Here is a 21,457-nt window from a genome sequence, read left to right as displayed (position 1 = left end):
CAGCATGTCATTTCTGAGCTGTTCTATTGCAGTTCAATGGTTCATTACTTCTAAATGTAAGATTAAGATGCTAAAAATATTGTAGTTATAAAACTGAATCTTTTGATTATCAGTGGAGATGTCTTAGAGGAATATTTGGAGAAGAGGCATCTGTGTAACTTACTGGCTCACTGTCATCTTTATTTATAAGGTGGTAACAAATCTGATTTCAAAAGATATTTACTGATGGATAGATTTGATGTTGTCATACCCTTCGCTTAAGTTTTCACTGACTTCTCTTGGCCTACAGAATATAGTATAATCTTTTATTACCTGACCTGTATTTTTTCCAGCAACAAATTTAGCTATTCACCGTTTTGTACTTCAGCCAAACTAGACTACCTGCTGGTTCCCAAATACAGGTTTGCTTCCTGCTCCGTGTTCTTTCTCCTCCTGGGGCCTCATCTGTTAGGATCGAGTTCTCATCTGGCCTTTAAGGATCTCTTCTTAATGAGACTTCCTTCTATTACTGTGATTCTCAAAAACTGCAATATCAGAATCACCTGCAGGGCTTGCTAGAAAGCAGATTGATTACGTGGCCCTATTTCCAGAGTTTCTGATTCAACAGGTCTGAGGTTGGATATGGAAACCTGCATTTCCAATGAGTTTCCAGGTGATGCTGGTGCTGTGAGTCTGGAATCCACACTTTGAGAACCACTGTGCTAAAGGTTTGAAATCTTTTTCTTAGTAACATTGACATTTTTGAGATTTTTTTACCCCATAAAACTGTATTATTCTGTCACACTGTAAACATAATGTTGGCACACACTTATTAAGCAATAGTTATTTAGCAGATGCCTTCTATATGCACACAGGTTATGCACTTTAGATGGATTATTAATTTCCAACAAACTAGAATGTTTATAACACTTGAAATTAAATTGAATGCAATTTAATCTTTGGTGAGTTAACAGGCACCTCTGTTCTATATATTGCCTAAGGTGTATCATTATAAATAACAATCATGTTTGGTACTCTAGAAAAAGTTAGGTCATTTGAACTTTTTGCAAAGACTGATAAAACAGATTTAAAAGACGAAGGAAGATTTCAGATTTGAAACATGTATACAAAGTGCATGTGGTTGTAATTATTGGCATTTATTAGAACTGCGAGAGATTTAGCCAGTCCCTTTGACCTGGCTCTTGTGTTTGGTACAGATTTTGGCTTGTGCTGAGTGGGGGAGTAGGTCCCACAAGAGGCCCTGTTGAGGACGAGAGGGGTGAGATGAATCTGGGCAGATTGGGCTGTTTATGAGCAAAGGTCTTTGTGGCCCAGGAGGGTCCAGCCTCTTGTTGCTTTGTGCTGCTCAGTACAGGGATAAATCCAGGACAAACAAATGACCTACACGCAGCTGCCTTTGCTTAAATCAGCTCAGCAGACTGTGTTCTCATACAGCCAGATAAAATCTGGCATTTACTTTGTATCTAGTGACCTTTGCTTTTAGGAAAGTTAAAAAAAAAAAGCTAGAAATCTTGCATGATTGAGTTTTATGATAATGTTGCATTAAAGGGAAAATAGAATTTCCAATAGGTTAGTAATGAGAATGGTTCAATTTTTTTTAAAGTGGATGCTATCAGCTCTTTATAAATGGTGTAAAAATTTAAGGGTGTCTTTTACTTAAAACTTCCTTTTGAATAGTTTTTGTCCCCCCAACTTCTCTTTCTTTTTTAGTGTTTCCTCCTCATCAGCTCATTTTAACCTTTGTCTTTAGAGTTCTGAACGTGAAGCATTTTCCTAACGAGGCCAGAGGGACCCAGACTGCTGCTGTGTCTTACATAGAATGGAATAGAAGTGAATAGGCAACATTTTCTCAAGACTCGCTGGGGTCCCATCGAAGCCATTGGGGACCCCATTCTTTGGATGGTTCCCCTCCTTTTGGCCTTGGCTTATGGGGAAACCCAAGACTTGGAAATCTTTTCTGTATAGAGGCAGCACTGAGCTCTGGGGTGGAAGGATTTGCTGATGGTCTTGGGACCAAGTAGGGAGTGAAATGTTTACCCTCTTTTCAAACACATACAAACCAGAGTGATGATCAGTGAACAAGCCAGCAGTTACAGGGATCATATACAATTTCTTTCGACTGGGTTTTCACGTCTGACTTTTTCAGAGAGGATCTCGCTTTGGGTTGGGACCTTATTCCAGATGGCGCCTCAGCCTCAGCCTGAGTTTGACATGGCACTTTGTGTGGTCAATGCATGTGTACATCTGTCCCCCTGTGACTCACACTCAATGGCTCCTTGAGACCACAAGAGATCTTTCCCTTCTCTGAATTTTTGGAGCATGCAGAACCTTGACTACATAGTCTGGTTCGATATATTTGACACTGAAATAGCAAAGGTTAATTTCAATTTAGGTAATTTAAAATGTCTTTATAAATAATAAAATACATCAATGGAATATAACTAATAAACAGACACAATAAATGAATAGACAATCAACAAGATAATTACTGTCTATATTTTTTTCTTTAAAAAACTGTAAAAAGGTATATACTTGAGGCAATAATGAAATGGAAGTTGTGGTCTTCCCCTCAGGCCTCTCCATTCATTTCTATCTTTTTCCCTTAGCTTTTGATTAAATAAAAATGCGTTAGTGGAGAGATTTGATCAAAATAATTAGTTGACTCTTTTGATTAAGTGGATATGTAGTTTAAGAAAGAAGGAGGAATAAAAAAACACAGCCCTGGTCTCTGACTTGGGCCTCTGAGTGGATGCTGGGACTGAGATGGGTGCCCTGGGAGGAGGGGAATGTTCACAGGGACCGACCCTGGAGACGATAGTTTCAAGCATTTTGACTTTGAGCTGCCTGCATGTGGGCTAAGTTACCTGACCTCCCTGTTCCTCAGTTTTGGCCTCTGCAAAGTGGGTTTAATTGTAGTTTCCACTTCAGAGGGTTCGTCATGAGGATTTCCTGAGCCATTACACCTAAAATAGCACTGGAGACACAGCTCAGTCACTGTCAGCCAAGAGATGGTGAGGAGGAGGATGTCAGATGTCAGAGGTTTAATTGGGTAGTTGTTCCCCCAGCCTGTCTGATTAGCATTTTTCATGTTATCCTTTCCTTATCAGAAGTCAAAACCAACAATCTGCAGAATTCACATGTCAGCGCAGCCTTATAAACCCAAGGTCATGGGTTCAGATCCCCTACCAACCAACTGCAAAAAAAAAAAAAAAAAAAAGAATTCACCTGTCAATAAATAGGATACTAGTGAAAATAGGTCACTTGATGAGATGAGAGAGGTAAAAAGAAGAAATGTTGAAATCAGTTCAATAAGGAGGAGAAGAAAAGAGACGTGATGAAGAACTGAGAGATTGAGAACAGAGAATAACAAAGACAAAAACAAAACCAAAGAAAGAAGAAAGTAACAGTAACAGTCCTGGTCATGAATATCATTAATCATGTCGCACTGCAATTGTGACCAACTGTGGAGCTCTCGCCTGGTGTCAGGACCTGTGCTAATGCCTGTGCAGTGTGGGGGTGTTAATTGCCTCCGTCTGCAGATGAGCAAACTGGGGCTTGGGAGGTTAAGTGAAGGTCATGAATCTAGAAAGAGGTGGAACCAAGATTCGAATTCAGGCTCCCTGGCTGTTGTGGAAGAAGAAAACCTTCTTAAATTCATTCTTGACTGGTGGATTCTTTCTGGCCCACAATAGGATTTTTTTTTTTTTGCTTCCTTTTATAAATTGCATGATTAAGGAGAAAGCACATGAAAATGTCTGTTAGATAAATGAAATATTTGAGTGCTTACACAGTGCCTTTCTCTTTCTCTGGTAGGGTTGAATAAAACATTAATGGCAACAGATGGCACAGGAGATGTAGACCTCCATCAAGAACTGTTGAAATCAGACATGACTAATCTGCAGATTGCATGGTATAGGAAAAGATTGTGTATTGTTAAGTATCATCAGCACTATCAGCGTCAACTGGAGTTTTCAAAACTTGCCAGAATGTAGGCTTTTGAATTTAGGGGCCTGGTTACCTAATAGGAATAGCATATAGCGCAAGTTGTCCTGGGAATACATGCTGAATCCAAGAACTGAAAATCATGTGCCCCCAGGGCAAAGTCAGCCGGTGTGTGACCATGAGCTTCAGCGCTGAGCCAAATGAAACCAATTAATATACCCTTGGATGTGAACTTAAGGTTTGTTTACGAAGTCCATTCACTGGGGGGAGTCAAGTTTCTGTATCCTCCTTGTTTGTAATTTAATTTTCTAATTGTGTGTTTTTTTGAAAAAGGTTGTAGGAACCTTTGGACTGAACTGCAGAAATCCAGATTTTATGAGCATGTTGAATGCAACTAAGGAAACATAAAATTGTTCTGAATTTACATACTAAAAATGCCCTTTTTGAATTTGTAGCTTTGATAGATGTTACTTTTTGGAGTAAGTGCAGGCAGCCAGTTGACCTGAAAGGGACATAGACACCTCCTCTTGAGGTAGGAATATATAAAGCAAGTTGCAGCCGTCTTTAATCTCCTAGAGACCAAATCAGACTATTTGCTTTGCCTCTAAGTTGTTCACTCTCATATCCTTTGGCATTTCTCATGGTGACTTTTCATCTGTATGCCCTTTCTACTTTTTAGAAACTTCATGCATTTTCAATGGAAGCAGATATTGGTTCTTGGGTGAGGGTGCCAAAAAATTTGGACATCACAATGGGAATATCTAAATCATAAGACATAAACAGATACACAGTGTATCTATAGTATTAAAATTTCATGGGTGGGGAATGCCACTGTAGTGGGGGTTTGGGTGGAGAAGGTCTAAAAAGGCTCCTTGGGGGGTGATAATGTAAAAAAGTTTGAGAAACACTGCCTTACTGCCGGACCCAGATCTGTTGTCCTCTCTTCCATAACAGTGATCCCAACCCAATCCCAGCGGTTGAGCTTAATTCCCTTTTTATGCACTTATAGCCATTTCTTTCATCCATCTGCAATGCATTTAAGCTAGTTATATGATGCTTCTCTCTCTTTCTGCCTTACCTATGAGCCCCTTAGGTGCATATATCACACATCTATGGAATGCCTGTTGTCATATTTAGTGAATTGAGTTAAAATGGACTAAGGGAAAATTAGGTTTTGTCTTAGTTTGGTGTCTTCCACAAATAGACCCTGAGATAAGGAATTAAAAGCAAGTAGCCTTTTGTGCAGTGCAGGAAACACTGGTGGACATCTGGGACATGGGACAGGGAAGGGGAGGGAGTTGTTGAAGGGGGTGCACTCAAGCCAGCTGCCAGGAGTGAAGTGGTGGAGCTGAATCCATAGGAAAATTCTCTGGAATGGAAACAACACAGAACAAACAACTCCCACAATTCAAAGTTAAACCACTTGCAGGGCCAGGACGCTGAGGTATTGATGCTCTAACTCTGTCATTCATTCATTCACTGAGGACTCCAGGGATGGTAGTTCCACGGCACTTTTCTTCTGTGGCTTTGGAAGAAGCTTCCATGCAAAGAGAAGCAGGTACTGCTGGTGGAAGCCATTGGGGCACACAGAAGGAAGGCCTGGGGGCTAAGGGCATGGCACCAATAGTATCTGCTCTAGGCTTCCTTAGCACTTTAAGACTAAAATAGCAGAAAGGTCTTTGCTTGAAATGGGGTAGATCTTACTTTCTTGATGTCAGTATCCCTGGTTGAAGTTCAGCTCCACGAAGACAGGAAACATTCCTGTCTCATTCGACACTGCATACCCAACAGAATGCCTGACTCAGTGAACAGAGGATTAATGAATAGTTGAAGGAATAAACCTGCACTAGGATTTACAAGGTGTGTCCTGTATTGTGTTCCAGTTCCAGGGAGATTAGAGCAGGTAAGACACAAGATGGTAATGCAATCTGATAAGTGTCAGGTGCTATTTGCCTTCATGAACTCTTAGAAAACAAACAGCCTGACCACAAGGTAGAGTTCTGCCTGGTGGTAGCCTGAACTGCTTATGGAACCATTGGCATTTTTGTGACTGTACAGCTTAGAGTCAAATTCAGGTCCACTGAATTCAGGCAGGCCCAGGCCAGGTCCTGCCCTTTTACGTTGGTATCTAGTCCTGAGGTGTTTCAAATTATGTTGGGTTCAGGTGCAGTGAAAACAAATAATGTTGGTTGGTGATGGCCAGTGAAATGTCCGTGCTCAGGTGAGCTTGCAACCATGGACAGCCCACATGGTGGGTACTTTTCCTTTTTGCTGTGGCCTGAATTGTCCTCCCAGCCCCCCAAAATATGTTGAAATCATTGTCCCCTCAGAACGTGCTCTTCTTGGAAATTGAGTCTGAGTCTTTACAGAGGTAATCAAGTTAAAAGGAGATCATTAGTGTGGGCCCTAATCCAATAGGTCTGGTGTCCTTATAAGAGAAGAGGACACCTTGTGTACACAGACGTGCACAAAGAGAAATAATGTGAAGATGCACAGGGAGAAGATGGCCATGTGACTGGAGGGACAGGGCTGCAAGCCGAGGGATGCAAGGGTGGCTGCAGACAACACAGACTAAAAGTAGGAAGGAAGGCATCTCCCCTAGACCCATCAGAGAGAGCACAGCCCTACTGAGACTTCAAGCTTCTAGAACCATGAGACAATAAATCTGTTGTGTCAAACCACCCAGTTTTTGGTATTTTGTTATAGCAGCTCTAGGAATATAACTCACTTTCCGTCCTTCCCTCCCTTCCTTCCTCTCTCTTTCTTTTCTTTCTTTTTTACCAAAGATTTTTCTAAATAGTTGTCCTGTCCTTCCCTCCCTCCTTCCTACTTTTTGCTTTCTATCTAATATATGCTTCATTGACTAATATTTCTTTCTTGCCTGTGGGTTCCCTCCGTTAGGAAAGACATTTCACTCTTAAACCATTTGGAGGAGGGCAGAGAGGCTTTTCTTCAGATACTGGGATCTACTGTCATCAAAATATTCGAGTTGCTGTCTCTAGATGTGAACAATGTTTATTCATTTTTATTTTTTTAATCTCTCCTAAAAATGACATGCTTAGCAAATAAACTCTCTGTCCTCTGTAGCTGACTTTGCAGCAGAGTGTTCTTTACTGAACTCTTACCACAGTGAACTCTGGCTTGCCAAAGCTCTGGTGTGTCACCTTCCTGACCACTTGAAACCCAGGGACAATATTGTTTTTAGTTTCCTGTCAACCTGCCAAGATGATGTTTAATCCTGCATCAACCAAAATATAGCCCATAGAGGAATTTTGTCTAGCAAAAATGAAGTGAAAATAAAACTAAATGTGAGTGGACGTAAATATATGTGTGTTTATAACACATATGTGCTATGTTCTGAAGAGCAGGGTGTTCACTGAAACCATAAAGCCAAGCATGTCAAATTGGAAGATGAAGGTGCCCTGGGGGTTATACTTGAGGACTAAATGAAGTCCCTTGAGGAAATATAAGAAACAGTCCTTGGAATCTTAAACTCATAACATTTGGTCTGGTTTCCAAATCTTACATTGTTTTGTCTGACTTCTTTCATTCTTTTAAAAGTGTGTTTACTTGGTTTTGTTTTTATTCTCCATTCTATGCCCTCAGTTATTACTCTGGAGGAAGATAAGCACTCAGGGCTGTTTTCTGCAGTGCACTTGCTTTGGTCAGGTTTTCAAAGGCTGCCTATGTTTCATGGAGCACGTGCGTACATGTATGTATCAAAGAATGACACGGGTGGGCAGCTGCTTCATCTGTGCCTCATCTACTGTTTAATTACAAATAACTTACATTAAACTTTACATAAAATAAAAACACGTTAGCTTTTTTAATGGTAGAAAATGCAAATTAGTGAAAAAAACAGAGTACAGGAAGAGAAAAACAACAATTCGAAACAACTTGGAAATAGCTACTGCTAAGTCTTTTATATATATGCTTCCAGACACTTTTAAACGATTGTCTTTATGTAAATGGCAAAGAATAGGGAGGTAAAAGAATAAAGATTGTATATGTGTACATGTGCCAGTTACTGTCCTAGGTATTTAATGTACGTTATGGGGAGAAATGTTGCAGGATGTTAGAGAATCTGGGCTGTGACATCAGAATGTCTCAGAATGAATCTGCCCTGCTGTTTTCAGAGTATTATTGGAAGGTAAACGAGATCATCCTTATAAAGTGCCTGGCACTTTGTGAGAGGTGTGGATTTCTCTCTCTCTTTCTCTCTCTCTCTCTCACACGCGCACACACACACACACACACACACACTCACACTGTTATATCAGTTTTGCGGGAAAGATATTGGCCCTGTTTTATGATGAGGAAACTGAGGCTCAGAAAGTATACACAACTTGCCAAAGTTAAAATATTTAGACACATGATTGAATGGTTGTCAGGTACCTGTTGTCTGGGATTCTGGGCGTGGTTGTCTTTGAAGCCTGTGGTTCTGGATGACCTTGGACTCATTACTTCTCTTTTCTGGGCTTCTGTTTTTTCATCTGTGAAATGAGGAAGTTGGTCTATATCATCTGAAAGGTTTCTCTTATTCTTAATATTCTGTAACTCTGAGCAATTTCTTCTACAGGAGTTGTAGGCATTTATTTGTCAGGGAGGATAGGGCTAACGTTTCTGTAACAGGAGGTGTCTGAGAAGAGAGATGGGAAGCTGGCCACAACCAGAGAGTAGTCAGCATCCATGAAGACGTAAATATCTGAGTTGGAAAGAGACAAGGTTTGGGGGAAAGGACCTTTGGAAGTGGTAGGTAAGGCTAATGAATACTTTAGAACATTTTATTTGTATCTTCTAAACACAAAGCATCCCTCAATGAATTTAGTCATAAACTGATCAAAAATGTGAATTTTAATACTGGTATCTGTTTAGGATGTAGAAAGTTATGGAGAGCATCACTTTCATCTCACCAACAAGAAAAATCCAAATAACTTACAAACTCATAACTTTGCTTGCACCCATCAAAGATATGGGGTCATAGTATATCCAACTAGCCTAGAATACATAAAAAACAGCCCTCCAAAAAGAGATTACTTATAAATTCTGGTTCACCTGTGGCAGAGCATGGAAGTACCATAGCTTGCAATACAAGAGGGTAATAAAAATTCAGCTAAAATTATTATCAAATTTTTAAAGGTCAATTGTGGGCTAGCACGAGAGTGTAGAGCCCCTGGGAGTGAGATACTCAAGGAGAGTTTGCATCGACTCATAGGCTCTTCTAGAAACACCACCACTGGGGCTCAGGAGAGAGATTAGGAGCCAGAATAGATACCAGAGCAAAGATCTTTTGATGGTATAGTCTGGAGGATGAGTTTGATTGCCATGAGCAAAGCCCTACCTGGACTCTTCTTCCCTAAGGAGCAGACTTCACAGCTGGGGCAAGTTGGCAAATCCTATTGCTCATAGGTTAAGATCCATTGCAACTTGTGGAGGGGAAAAGAAAAAAAATTCTCTACATCTGGGGTAGAAGTGGGAAATCACCCTGGATGCAGAGTATTGGAGGTCCTCTACAGCTGGGGCACAGTCAGGATCACTGAGAAAAAGCTCCATTCCCAAGACTAAAGGACACATGGCCTGCCTAAGACTGAGGTAGAACGAGAGAAGGAACTCTTCTCTGCCCCCTCTTCCTACAGCTCCAGGCTAAAACGTATGTGGTACCAAGTAATTGCAGTCAGCCTTTGGGGACAAAGCAGGAGTGAGAAGAGAGACCCTCACTGAGTCACAGGTGTACAGAGAGGTCCGAAAGCTGATGGTGGAACAGGAATATTAGGATACTAGGAATATTGAGGCAATATTGAAATATTACCTCTCAGCAAACTTGACCCCACCCTAACGATGAGCTAATGCTAGCAGAATTGAAGCCTGCAACACAACAATAAAATCTAAACAGCCCAATTCTAGACCGATTGACTTGACACCCACACTAATTAACCTGAGCAGCAGAAGAAAAGAGGTCATTTTCATGAATAAATGCCATTTAACTAAGACTCTACTGCGCATGATGCCCAGCATTCAATCCAAATATAACACACACACACACACACAAACACACACACACACAAATCCATTGTGAAGAGACAAAGCCATTAACAAAATCAGTCTCAGAGTTGATTCAGATATGGAATTTAAAATAGTGCTGGTTAATATTATGAACACTATAGTGGAAAAAGTGGAAAGCATGCATGAACATATGGAATTTCAGCAGAGAGATAAAAACTATAAGAAACAAACAGAGATGAAGAAGGCTTTTAATGAGAAATTACTCAATCTGCAACTCAAAGAGAAAAAAGAGTCTATGAAAATGGGACAGAACATGCAAGATCTGTGGGACAGTTCCAAGTGGTATAACATGTACAGTTCCATGTATATAACATGTATATAACATGTAAAGAAAGTAAGAAAAAGTAAACAAATTAAAAGGAAAAAAATTTTTCAGAGACAGAAGTAGATTAGAGTTTACCAGAAGTGTGGAGGAAGGGGTAATGAGGGCTAATTGCTTAATGGGTACAGAGTTTATGGTTAGGAAGATGAGAGCGTTTTAGAAATAGAGGTAGTGGTTACACAACATTGTGAATTTTATTAAGTCCACACAATTATATGTTTAAAAGTGCTTAAAATGGAAATTATTAGTTCATATATTTTACCACAATAAAAAATTTTAAGATAAAGTAAATAAATAAAATAAAACCAAAAACCAAAAAAAGAAGGGCTGAAGATTTTTCAAAAATAATGAAAGATATTAATCCACAGATTTACAGATTCAAGAAGCTCAGAGAACACTAAACATGAAAAATACTGAAAAAACCACAAAATTAGACTGATTTATTCAAACAGTTAAAAACTAAAAATAAAAAGTAAATCTTGAAGGCCGAGAGAAAACACCTGTTACATATGAACAAAGGTACAAATTATGGCAGGCTTCTTGTCAGGAACTAGAACATAACTTAGACTATACTGGACTAATATCTTTATGGGTGCTAAAATATGAACACAAGTTAAATCAAAACTTTGAAAAGGTATTAATTAAAAATGTACAAATGATACTTAACAGTAATTGAAATAAAACAATCAAAAAGTCAAGGGCTATATTACACTTTTTAAACTTTTCATTTTGAAAATAGTGTAAAGAATTTCCAAGCTTCTCCAAATGATAACATTTTATATTATCACAGCAAAATAACAAAAACCAGGAAAGTAATATTGCTAAAATACTATTATGTAACTTTCAGACCTTACTAGATTTTTTCAGTTGTCTCATTAATGCCCTTTCTCTGGAGTAGACATCAATTCAAGATCATATACAGGTTGAGCAAACTTTATCCAAAATGCTTGTGACAAAGTATTTCAGATTTTAGAATTTTTCAGATTTTGGAATATTTACATTGTATTTACCAGTTGAGCATCCCAAATTAAAAAATTTGAAATCCAAAGTGCTCCCACAAGCATTTCCTTTGAGTGTCATGTGAGCACCAATAAATTTTAGATTTTGGAGCATTTCAGGTTTCAGACTTTGGGATATGGGATGCTCAACTTGTATTGTCATGTCTCCGTAGTGTCCTTTAATCTGGCCAGTTTTTCTGTCATTCTCTGCTTTTTATGATGTTAACATTTTTGAAAAGTTCTGGCCTCTTATTCTTTATAGTATCTATCAATTTGGGTTTGTCTGTATTTTCTAATAATTAAGTTCAGGTTATGCATTTTTGGCAAGAATATTATAGAAGTGGTGCCGTCCCGTTCTCAGTGCATGTCTCAGTGTTGGAGATGGCATCTGGTCAAGGTGATATTTGCCTGGTTTTGCCAAAGTCAAGTTTTTATATTACTCTTTGTGAAGTATAGATCTTTTGGAGAGATTCTTTGAGACAATATAAATATCTTGATTCTTGATCATATTTAGCCCACTAATTTTAGTCTTAAACAATAATCCATGCCTGAAACAATATTACTGTTGTGTTTGTAAATGGCGACTTTAGATTTCTGTTATTTCTTCTATATTTGTAAAGTGTAATTCTACTGTCAGAATGAACTTGTCTTCCTCCTACCTTCCTTCATTCCTTCCTTTCTTCAATTATATCAGTATTGCTCACTGATACTTTAATCCAGGGTTATATTCCATTTCAATTATTATTTATCATCATTACTCAAGTTGTCTAATGTTGGTCATTGAGAGCTACTTAGGTTTCCTCCGCTGTTTGTTTGACATGTCCCCATCATTTTATGAGCACTTTCTTAGTTTCTGACTCAATAGATGTTTTAGGCTCATCTTGCACATTTCTTGTCCCAGCCCTAGAATTAGCCGTTTATCCGAGGAGAAGGATACTGACTATTAATTTTACAGTGAGTCATATCAATGTAAGAATTAGGTTCTACTGTCAGCATGCAGAGGTAAAATCCTGTATTGTCAAATTTTACGTAGGAATCTTTTGGGAAGGCACCATGTTATAGAACAGGGTTTGTTTCTTAGTGTGTTCATCTCAGTAACTTTTTCTTCTAGCGTTGAGTAAAGGGCCATGTTACATGAAACTTATTTTTTTGTCTGAAAAATAACTTTAATGAGGTATACTTGACATGAAATCAACTATATGTACTTAAAGTGCACAATTTCATGAGTTTGCATATTTGCATACGTTCATGAAACCATCACCAGAAAGTTTTCATCATGTACGTCACTCTCCTGCCTGCTTTCCCCATCTGTCCCCAGCAACTTCTGATCTGTTTTCAGTCACTATACATTGATGTATGTTTCATAGAATTTTGTATAAGTGGAATCATACAGTTTGTTCTCTTTTTTGTTTGTGTTCTCAAGATAATTGTTTTATAATTCATTCATGCTGTAGTGTGTGCCAATATTTATTTCTTTTTACTTTGTTGAGTAGCATGTCAATGTATGGATATACCACAGTCTGTTTATCTACTTATTTGATGAAGAACATTTGGATTATTTCTCATGTTTTTGCTATAAAAAATATAGCTTCTATGAACATTTGTGTACAGGTTTCTTAGGGACATATGCTTTCATTGCCAAGTTTCCAATGCTAGACTGTAGAAAAACAACTGAGTTTTGTATATTGATCTTGTGTCCTTCAATGTTGCTAAATTCATTCACTAATTCTAGTAACTTTTTCTAGATTATGTTGGATTGTATACATAGATAATCACATTGGGTGTGAATAAAGACAGTTTTACTTCTTCCTTTCCAATATGGAGCCTTTTTATTTCTTTTGCTTGCCTTATTGCACTGGCTAAAACCTTTAGTACAATATTGAGTATGTGGAGTACAGTGGTAATGTTATTGCCTGCCCACTGTAACATCTGTGTCAGTTCTGGGTAGGTTTAGATTAATTGTTTTATCTCTTTATATGGGTTTCTCTTGCTGTTTTTGCATGGCTGGTGATTTTTGATTGGATGTCAGACATTTTGAGTTTTACCTTGTTGGGTGTTGGATATTTCTTGATTCCTACCAGTGTTCCTCAACTTTTTGTTGTTGTTGAATTTTGTTAAATTACTTGGAAGCAATTTGATCCTTTTGAATATTCCTTTTAATATTTGCAAGTGGAACCATGGCAGCATTTAGTATAGTCCTAAATTATTCCCCACTACTGAGTCTAGACCTTCTTGAGTACTGTACCTAATGCTCTGTGACTCATGAGTTTTTCCAGTCTGGCTGGTGTGAATGAACAATGTAACTGGAGCCCTGTGTGAGCACCTGCACTGTCATTTCTAATCCATTCTAGTGGTTCTTATCCAGCCTTGGTTAGTTTCCTTTTATACATATGCTGATCAGTATTCAGCTGAATATTTAACGAGACACTTTGAGGTTTACAGAATTTTCTGTGTGTAGTTCTCTGCTCTTCTTTGTTTTCCCAGTCTTTTATCTCTGTTTCCTTAGCTCAGGGAGTCTGCTGGGCCCTGCTTGTACGTCTCCTCCCTGCACTGCAGCCTGCAAACTCTGTCAAGGCAGTAAGTTGAGCAGTTGTACAGCTTACCTTGGTTGTTTTACATCTCTCAGGGATGAATGTCCTTCATTGCCTGATACCCAGTGCCTTATGACTGTTGTTTCATAATTTTTTTCAAGTATATATTCGGTTGTTTTAAGTAGGAAGGTCACTCTGGTGCCTGTTAATTTATCTCATTTGAAAGTGAAAAATAAAAAATATTGATCTTTAGCAGTTGAATCATATTCAGTGCAACAAGATACTCACACCACAAGGGGCATGTGGGAATAACTTAAGAGAAGATCAGGTTCCTAAGTATTTATTCCTGATCCATTCTGAGTGGAATGACAGACAGACATGTTAGCCTATTTATGTTATCACTTCTCCCTGTCATTCACTTACTCACACTCTCTTAGTTGATTTTTTGTAATTTAAGGATAGGTCTGATTGAATTCAGTTGTACTTGATTTTTTTCATGAGTATGTGAAATTTTTGTTCTGTGCTCCCAGCATTTGTCATTTTACCTCAGGGGTTGCAAATATTAATGCTTATAAAGGTCAACTGAGTAGTGTATAGGATTGAATTTGGTAAGGCATGAAGTGACTATAAAAATAGCCATTGGTATTTAGTATAGAGGAATACTTGGCCGTGAGGGCCAGGGGAGACCATGGTCAGTTTCAGAAGAAAGCCCCTAGGTCTGCAGGGGCAGGTGCGACAGCCAGCTGGAGCTAATTGTTGCTGTGCGGGAATGCAGGTTGCTTTTGAGGCTCTTCTGATTTTTCAAAAGGAGTGGAAATACAGATTTTAATCATATATATCCCAATTTTTTAATACTGCTTCCAATTTTAATCATAAAGCACTCTGAATCAAATGAAACAAACCTTTGGGTTGATAGTTTTTTACCCATGTTTAATAATAAATTGTTTAACTTTTCACAATTAAAAATAGGAAAATAACTGTTTACATATAGAAAAGTGGTTTAGAAGATGACAGAAACTACTTAAGCTAGGAATACAACACATTTGTGAAGCACGTGGGTGTGTGTGGGGGCATGTGTGTGAGTGTATGAGTATGTATGTGTATTCCAGACTCCCCCGAGTGAGTGAGCCTTTCACATGCCTTGGGTGCTTTTGTATAGTCCCTGGGCTTGCAGTTATTTTTGTGCCTCTCCCACATAATCTCTTGAGAAAATTTGTGATGTTAAAAAAAATCTTCCATAATCAAAGTTGCATGAATAAATATGGATGTGTGAACCTGAGTATTTTCAGTTAGTTTAATAAAAGCCATCTCTTTAATAAGTATAGACAGCCTTTTAAATTTATGGATATAGGCCTTTAAAATTAAGTTGGGACTTTTTTTGAATAAGACAGTTAAGGATGATTTGCAGCAAGAAGGGAAATGCCAAATTGGTGTAGGTCTTTCTTTTCTTAAAATACCAGATTGACATAAACTGCATAAAAAAATTAATTCTTGAAATCAAATGGTTCAGTTTTGTGTATAACTGCTAGATTTTGGGAGATTACCCAGCCCTGCTTTACTTTTAAAAAGGATAAAAACAAGTGAACCCTTTGTATTCAAAATGTTTAAATAAAAGCCGAATTTAATTAAGTAAAATTTTATTCACTCATGCAATTACTCTTAATTATATACAAATCATTTGCTGTTCATTTAACAGAAAATTTATTTTGCTTCTATGCTGCTTATTTTTGTGAAAGTGCTAGAGTGAATGTTTAAAATCAAAAACCTAAAAATTTACCTTAAAATGATAAGCAAAATATGTTAAAGGTCTCAGAAGAGTGTTATCATTGATTATGTTCTCATATTTGGTGCCTGAATATACCTTGTATTTGAAATAAATAGTATACAATGTGAGGAAACCACAAGCGAGTTCCATTAATTTTTACTACCCCCAAAGTAATAACATGAGATGTGATTACGGATGAAGTGTCAAAGCCCTACTGATTTTGTGCACTTGTACAAATTAACATTTGTTTGCAGTACTGAAGTTTTCCATTCATCTGATTTACCCACTTGTTCCTTGTAGTTCTCTTACAGTGAACATTTGCAATATTTTTGAAGCTCAATTAGGGCATTACTGAATCAGTAATTTGCAAGTTAAAACTGACCATTATATTCAGCCTTTAAAATGCAAGGATGGACCAAAGATTAAGACTTTAATGGCTTTCCTTTAAATTGAGTGAGGATAGTGTTCCAGTTATCTTGTAAAGAAGGAAGCAGGGTTTACTTCCAAAGATGCTTTATATTTTGGATATAGAATCAATACAAAGGTGAGATACATCCAACTTGAATTGGTAAAATATGTAAATCCTTGCCTGCTAAACTGTTAGAGATTAATGTCTGAATAGGAGTCTGCAGCGCCAACTATAAAATTATACAGGGCACGGCGATCACCCCATCCGCATAATGGGGCTTGATTTAGAGGCTCTATTTTGGGATCACACATAAAGCACCAAATGCAGAAAGCCGAGCTTTGTTTAATTTGTCCAGGGCAGTGCCCTAATTTTCTACAATGCTATTCACTTCCCTTCTTTAAGAATGAGTAACACATTTTCTTTATGAAACTTTGTGCATCTTGGATTTGGGAACAGTAGCTTTTCCAAGCTTCTCTATCTGATTTCTCATTTCCTGCCTTTTTATAACGCTACTGGATTATGTTAAGTTGCATTATCTTTATTGCTCTTGTTTGTCCATGCAAAATATAAGCGATCTTGTTTATGGCATGGCATACATAGCATTTTAAAGTTGACAGATGAGAAAATTGAGGCTCAGGAAGTACAAGGCCTTCCTTCCTTCTGGCAGAACTGAGTACAGCATCTGAGTCATTGTTATCTAGTAAGAGCACCTGCCACCTGGATTAAATGTCATTGCATGTACACTATTTGACCATTTCTTCAGACCTGGAATTCCTCTCATTTTGGCAGTAGCTCAGAGGGCTTTATTTTAGACATAAATAACCTGGGGACTATGATACCTACTTTAATTTTTTAGTTGGTAGTTTATCATTAAGGCTGAGCCTGTTCAAATAAGTACAAGATTCACTTTAAAAAAAAAATATTACTAAGCATTTCTACAGTTAAAATTGATGAAGTTCTTTTAAAAGTTTTGTTATTTGCTCCATTTTATTTTCACGGATGATTTTTCATTACACAATAATTTGTTATGCTGGACCCTCTCAGTTGCAAGGATCAGATACCTAACTCAGCCTTGCCTAAGCAGAAAAGGGAATGTATTGGTTTATATTGTAGGTGCGTCCATGGGTAGATCTGAGACACAGCTGGATTTAAGAGCTCAGCAATGTCATGCTTGTGTCTGCCCATTTCTCAGCCTTCCTTGTCTGTGTGGTATTACGTTCAGACTGACCTTGATGGGTGAGAAGGTCAGTCACGGCTGTCCTCCCATCACCCCAGTCTAGCAACCATATGTACTGATGTCCTGGAACAGTCTGTTCAACTCAGCCAATCTTGAGTTTCCTGTGAACCAGTGCTTTGGGCAGGGACATGAGGTACTCAGATGGTCATCCAGTGTCACATATTTTTTGTGCTACAATGTCGGGGGCAGGGAATTGTGACTGAAAACCTCATTCCACAAGGCAGTATATAGTAGTGGAGAAGTTTCCCCAGAGAGGGGGGCAAAAGAGTGTTATTATAAGAAACAGCTATTATCACACTTCTACCACCAAAAATTTATAAGAGCAAATCAGTTACGTAAAATGTTAATATGCCATAAAAAGATGTATTATGGGAGACAATAATTCATCAAGTAATCCACATGCTTTCCCTCTTTTACCTTCCTCCTTTCACACTGGGCAAAAAAAAAAGGGACAAAACCATTAATGGGAAAAAATATTTTTAAAGGAATCATTTTCTCTTTCACTTTCAAGTATTGACTCAGCCTCTCTCTAGCTCTCCTAAACACCTTCTCACACGCATTTGCAGTTGTCATTTGACTTAACAGTTTCCACCAGCTGTGAGGAACCCTTTCCAGCAGAGACTAACGTTTCATTTCGGTTCCAGCTGTGCCTACCACAGTATTCAGGTGCACACAGGTGCTTGGTAAAGGTGCGTGGATGAGTTGGCAGTGGATGCCCGGCACGTGCCTGCCTGGCTTCAGAAGCAGGCTCCGAGGAGCTGGGGAGCTGCGACTGCAAGATGCAGTGTGTTGGTGTTGGAATTTACACTCCTCTGTCATCCCATCCCCAATTTAAGCTTTTGTTTTGTTTTTCCTGTTTGTTTATTTCTTTTACTTGGCTCCCCAGCCAAGTAATCAAGGGGGCGGTATGCGCGCCAGTTCATAAATTCCAATCTCTCTGTGTGCTTAGTGATTGAATCAATAGCTGTGACATTTAGTCCTACAGTAATGACAGTGGGGACGAGAAGACAATCCTGGGCAGTGTGGTTGTCTCACCCTCCTGAGAAGAGGTCCCTTTCTGTTGTCATCTTCAGCAACTTAGTATGTCACAGAAGTCAGAGTGAGATGATCAGTGGTTTCGTGTACTTTCTGTAGACTCAGCAAGATGGCGGCAGGGGAGAACGCTGTCTCCCAACCTCAGCTTTCACTCTCAGTCATTCACGTTGCTTCTCCCAGATCTGTCTTCTCCCTTTGCAACTCCAAAGCCCACACCCCCATTGGACTGGACTCTATTACAAGCTAAGACAGAAACTTCTAGATTAATATGAAGATGTGCCCCTATTTTTTTTTTTAAATAAAAATCAATACTCTCTGGGAAATGTAAGGGCAAGTCTCCTTCCCATTTAAAAAAGTGTCACGGCTGACAACTTTGTCTTATAAAAGGTGGCTGTATCAATCAAGTTTCAACCAGAGAGACAGAACTAGTTGGAGATATATATTAGGAAATTTATTCAGGGAATTGGCTTATGCAATTGTGGAGGCTGTTTAGGTAAGTCTGAAATCATAAAGCTGACTGTCAGGAAGGGTGGGCTGGAGAGCTTGGATATGGGCTGACGCTGGTGTCCACAGGAAGAATATCTTCTTCAGGGAAGCCTAAGCTCACCTTTTGAGGTCTATCAGCTGATTGAATCAAGACCACCCAGATTATCTAGGATAATCCCTCTTACTTCAAATCAATAGATTATGGACTTCAATCACATCTACAAAATACCTTTAAAGCAACACCTAGATTAGTGTGAATGAATGACTGGGCATGGTAGCCTAGCCAAGTTGGTACAGAAAACTGACCATCAGAATGGCTGATTGGGGTTCTAGAAGACACTCTGTTGACATATGAAATACAGGCTTTCCTTGCTACAAATTCCAAAACCTCTACTGCCTTTATACTGAATTGTACAGACTTTTTAGAGGACTATTTTTGGCGATTTAGACTTAGGTGAATGTACTTGTGTATGTATGTTGTTATTTACTTTTTTCAGTCCTATGTTTGTTTCATAAACCATAGCAGGTCCAGAAAGGTCAATGAGATAGTCAGCAGGTGTAGTCTGTGAACCCTGATTTAGATCTCATTATTGTATGTTTGCAGTGCATGTTTTTCTTTCATTACATTTTTATTTACCTTCATTACCTTCCACAAGTATTTGTCAGACCTCTGTGATGTGCCAGAAACTGTTCTAGGCACTTGGGATATTTCATTGAACAAGACAGTTTCTGCTCTATGGTGCTTATATTCTAGTGGAAGACAATAAAATAAAAAAAAAAATTACTACATGATTTTATAGTGGTGATAAGTAGTGACAAGTGTTAAGAAGAATAAAGTAGGGGAAGGGAATAGGCAGAGATGGATATATATGTGTGCAGAGCTAGCTACACGATTTGCAGTGCAAAATAATAATTTAGTGTTCCCTATTCAAAAACCAGAAAAAAGTGTCATTAAAGGTACTAAAACATAAAACCTTTTCCTTTTTTCATGAATCTCTTTCTGGAAAAGTCTTTTTTAAAAAAACAATGATGATTATTATTATTTGCTATTTAATGCTGTTCTGAGTAAAAAACAATTAGAAATTTAGATTATTAGCATGAATTATATTGTGCACTGCCCACTTTAAATGCAAATGTAAGAGCAGAATGATTGAGATTGCACAATTAGCATTTCCTCGTTCGTACTGTATTTTGTTTTTATCAGAACAGTGAAATGCTGCACAAAACCTGTTTTTATTTCACGTCTTGACACATGCACATTCTACCCACAATTCGCCTTTGTCTTACCGATGAGTAGGAAAGGAGTGGAAGCAGAAGGAACTGTGGTTGCTCTCCCTTTCCCTTTCCTTCTATGTCATCATCATCAGTGTAAGTAGTTGCCTAAAACAGGGAAGTAATACAAGTGGGAAAAGATAATGGTAGGATTCCTTGATCATTTACGTTTCTTAGAAAACAACTGATTCTTTCTGCGTTGGAGGCAGTGCTGGTTCCTCAGTGTGGCCTCTTGGGCTGTGTGTGCCCCTGCTCACAGGCTGACCAGGCTCACCTCTAATCACTTTGACTTGCTGAGTTCCTCTGTGTCCTGGGTCCATGAGAATTCTGTGCTCATCACTAATGCTCTGTGCAAATGGGTGGCAAGGCTGGGGGATGCTCATGTGTGTATTTCCTCTGCTCTCATATGTGCTCCACTGTCCCATCAGACTTCACTTACAAAACAGAAGTTCAAAGATAACATTATTAAGAATGTCAAGATGGCAACATTAACCCAAGAGCATTAAACCAAGCATGGAGCCCTCCTGAGCATGGGGCCCTGTGTGATTGCACAGGGTACATGTCCATGAAATCAGGTGTGTGTGTGTGTGTGTGTGTGTGTGTGTGCTCTTTTAGATAATATTGATAAGGATGTACTGTCTCATGAGGTGACATTTGATAAGTGTCCTCAAGAAAGCAAGGAAGCAGGGCAGGAGCAGCATGTTCAGAGGTCCCAAGGCACATGGGTCTTCGGTTTATACTCAGAAGAGTAAGGAGGCTACTGTGGTTGGATCCATAGCAAGAGCAGGAGAGGTGGGAGATGACATCACAGAGGCAGTGGATCCCCGAATAATGCAGGCCTTGAAGGCTGAGGCGAGGACTTGGAATTTTTCTAGGAAGAGATGGGAAGCCTTGGGAGAGTTTGAGCAAAGGCATAGCATGCCATGGTTAGATTTTAGAAGGATCCCTCTGGCTGCTATGTGGGATTCTCTGTATGGGGACAAGGTTGGAAGTGATGAGCCAGTTTTGGAAACTGTGGTAACAGACCAAGCAAAGATGGAGCCTTGGACTGGGTGGTATGGATAGCAGTGATTAAATATGGCTAGATTCTGGGCATAGTTCAAAACTAGTGGCAACAGGAGTTGCACAGAAAATGGATTTGTATCTAGGGTCCTTGCCCGAGAAGCAGAAAAAATGGTCCAGTGAGGAATAGTGAATTTTCCGAGGTTCTCCAGCCAGTGCATGGAAGAGCTGGGGAAGGCTGAGAGCAGAAATCTTGGGTACTTTTTCTTCTGTCCTCCTCTGTCTGCAATGTCTCTAGACTTTCCCCAAATAGCTCCTATAACATGCTTTTCAGAACATCTTTTCTTGTGTAGCTGAATCAGCATGTATTACATCTCCAGGATTTCAACTGGATA

The 21,457-nt window shown here is 38.8% G+C and overlaps 1 protein-coding gene across 1 annotated transcript in view; it reads left to right on the top strand.

Annotated features, from left to right (window-relative positions):
* Window positions 1–21,457, top strand: part of PID1 (phosphotyrosine interaction domain containing 1) — a 229,086-nt gene that overhangs the window by 84,574 nt on the left and 123,055 nt on the right. The gene's annotated exons all lie outside the window — the stretch shown is intronic.

This window comes from Galeopterus variegatus, unplaced genomic scaffold (genome assembly GCF_000696425.1).
Source record: "Galeopterus variegatus unplaced genomic scaffold, G_variegatus-3.0.2 Scaffold1316, whole genome shotgun sequence".
Taxonomy (NCBI): domain Eukaryota; kingdom Metazoa; phylum Chordata; class Mammalia; order Dermoptera; family Cynocephalidae; genus Galeopterus; species Galeopterus variegatus.
This window is presented reverse-complemented; position numbering and strand designations above follow the sequence as displayed.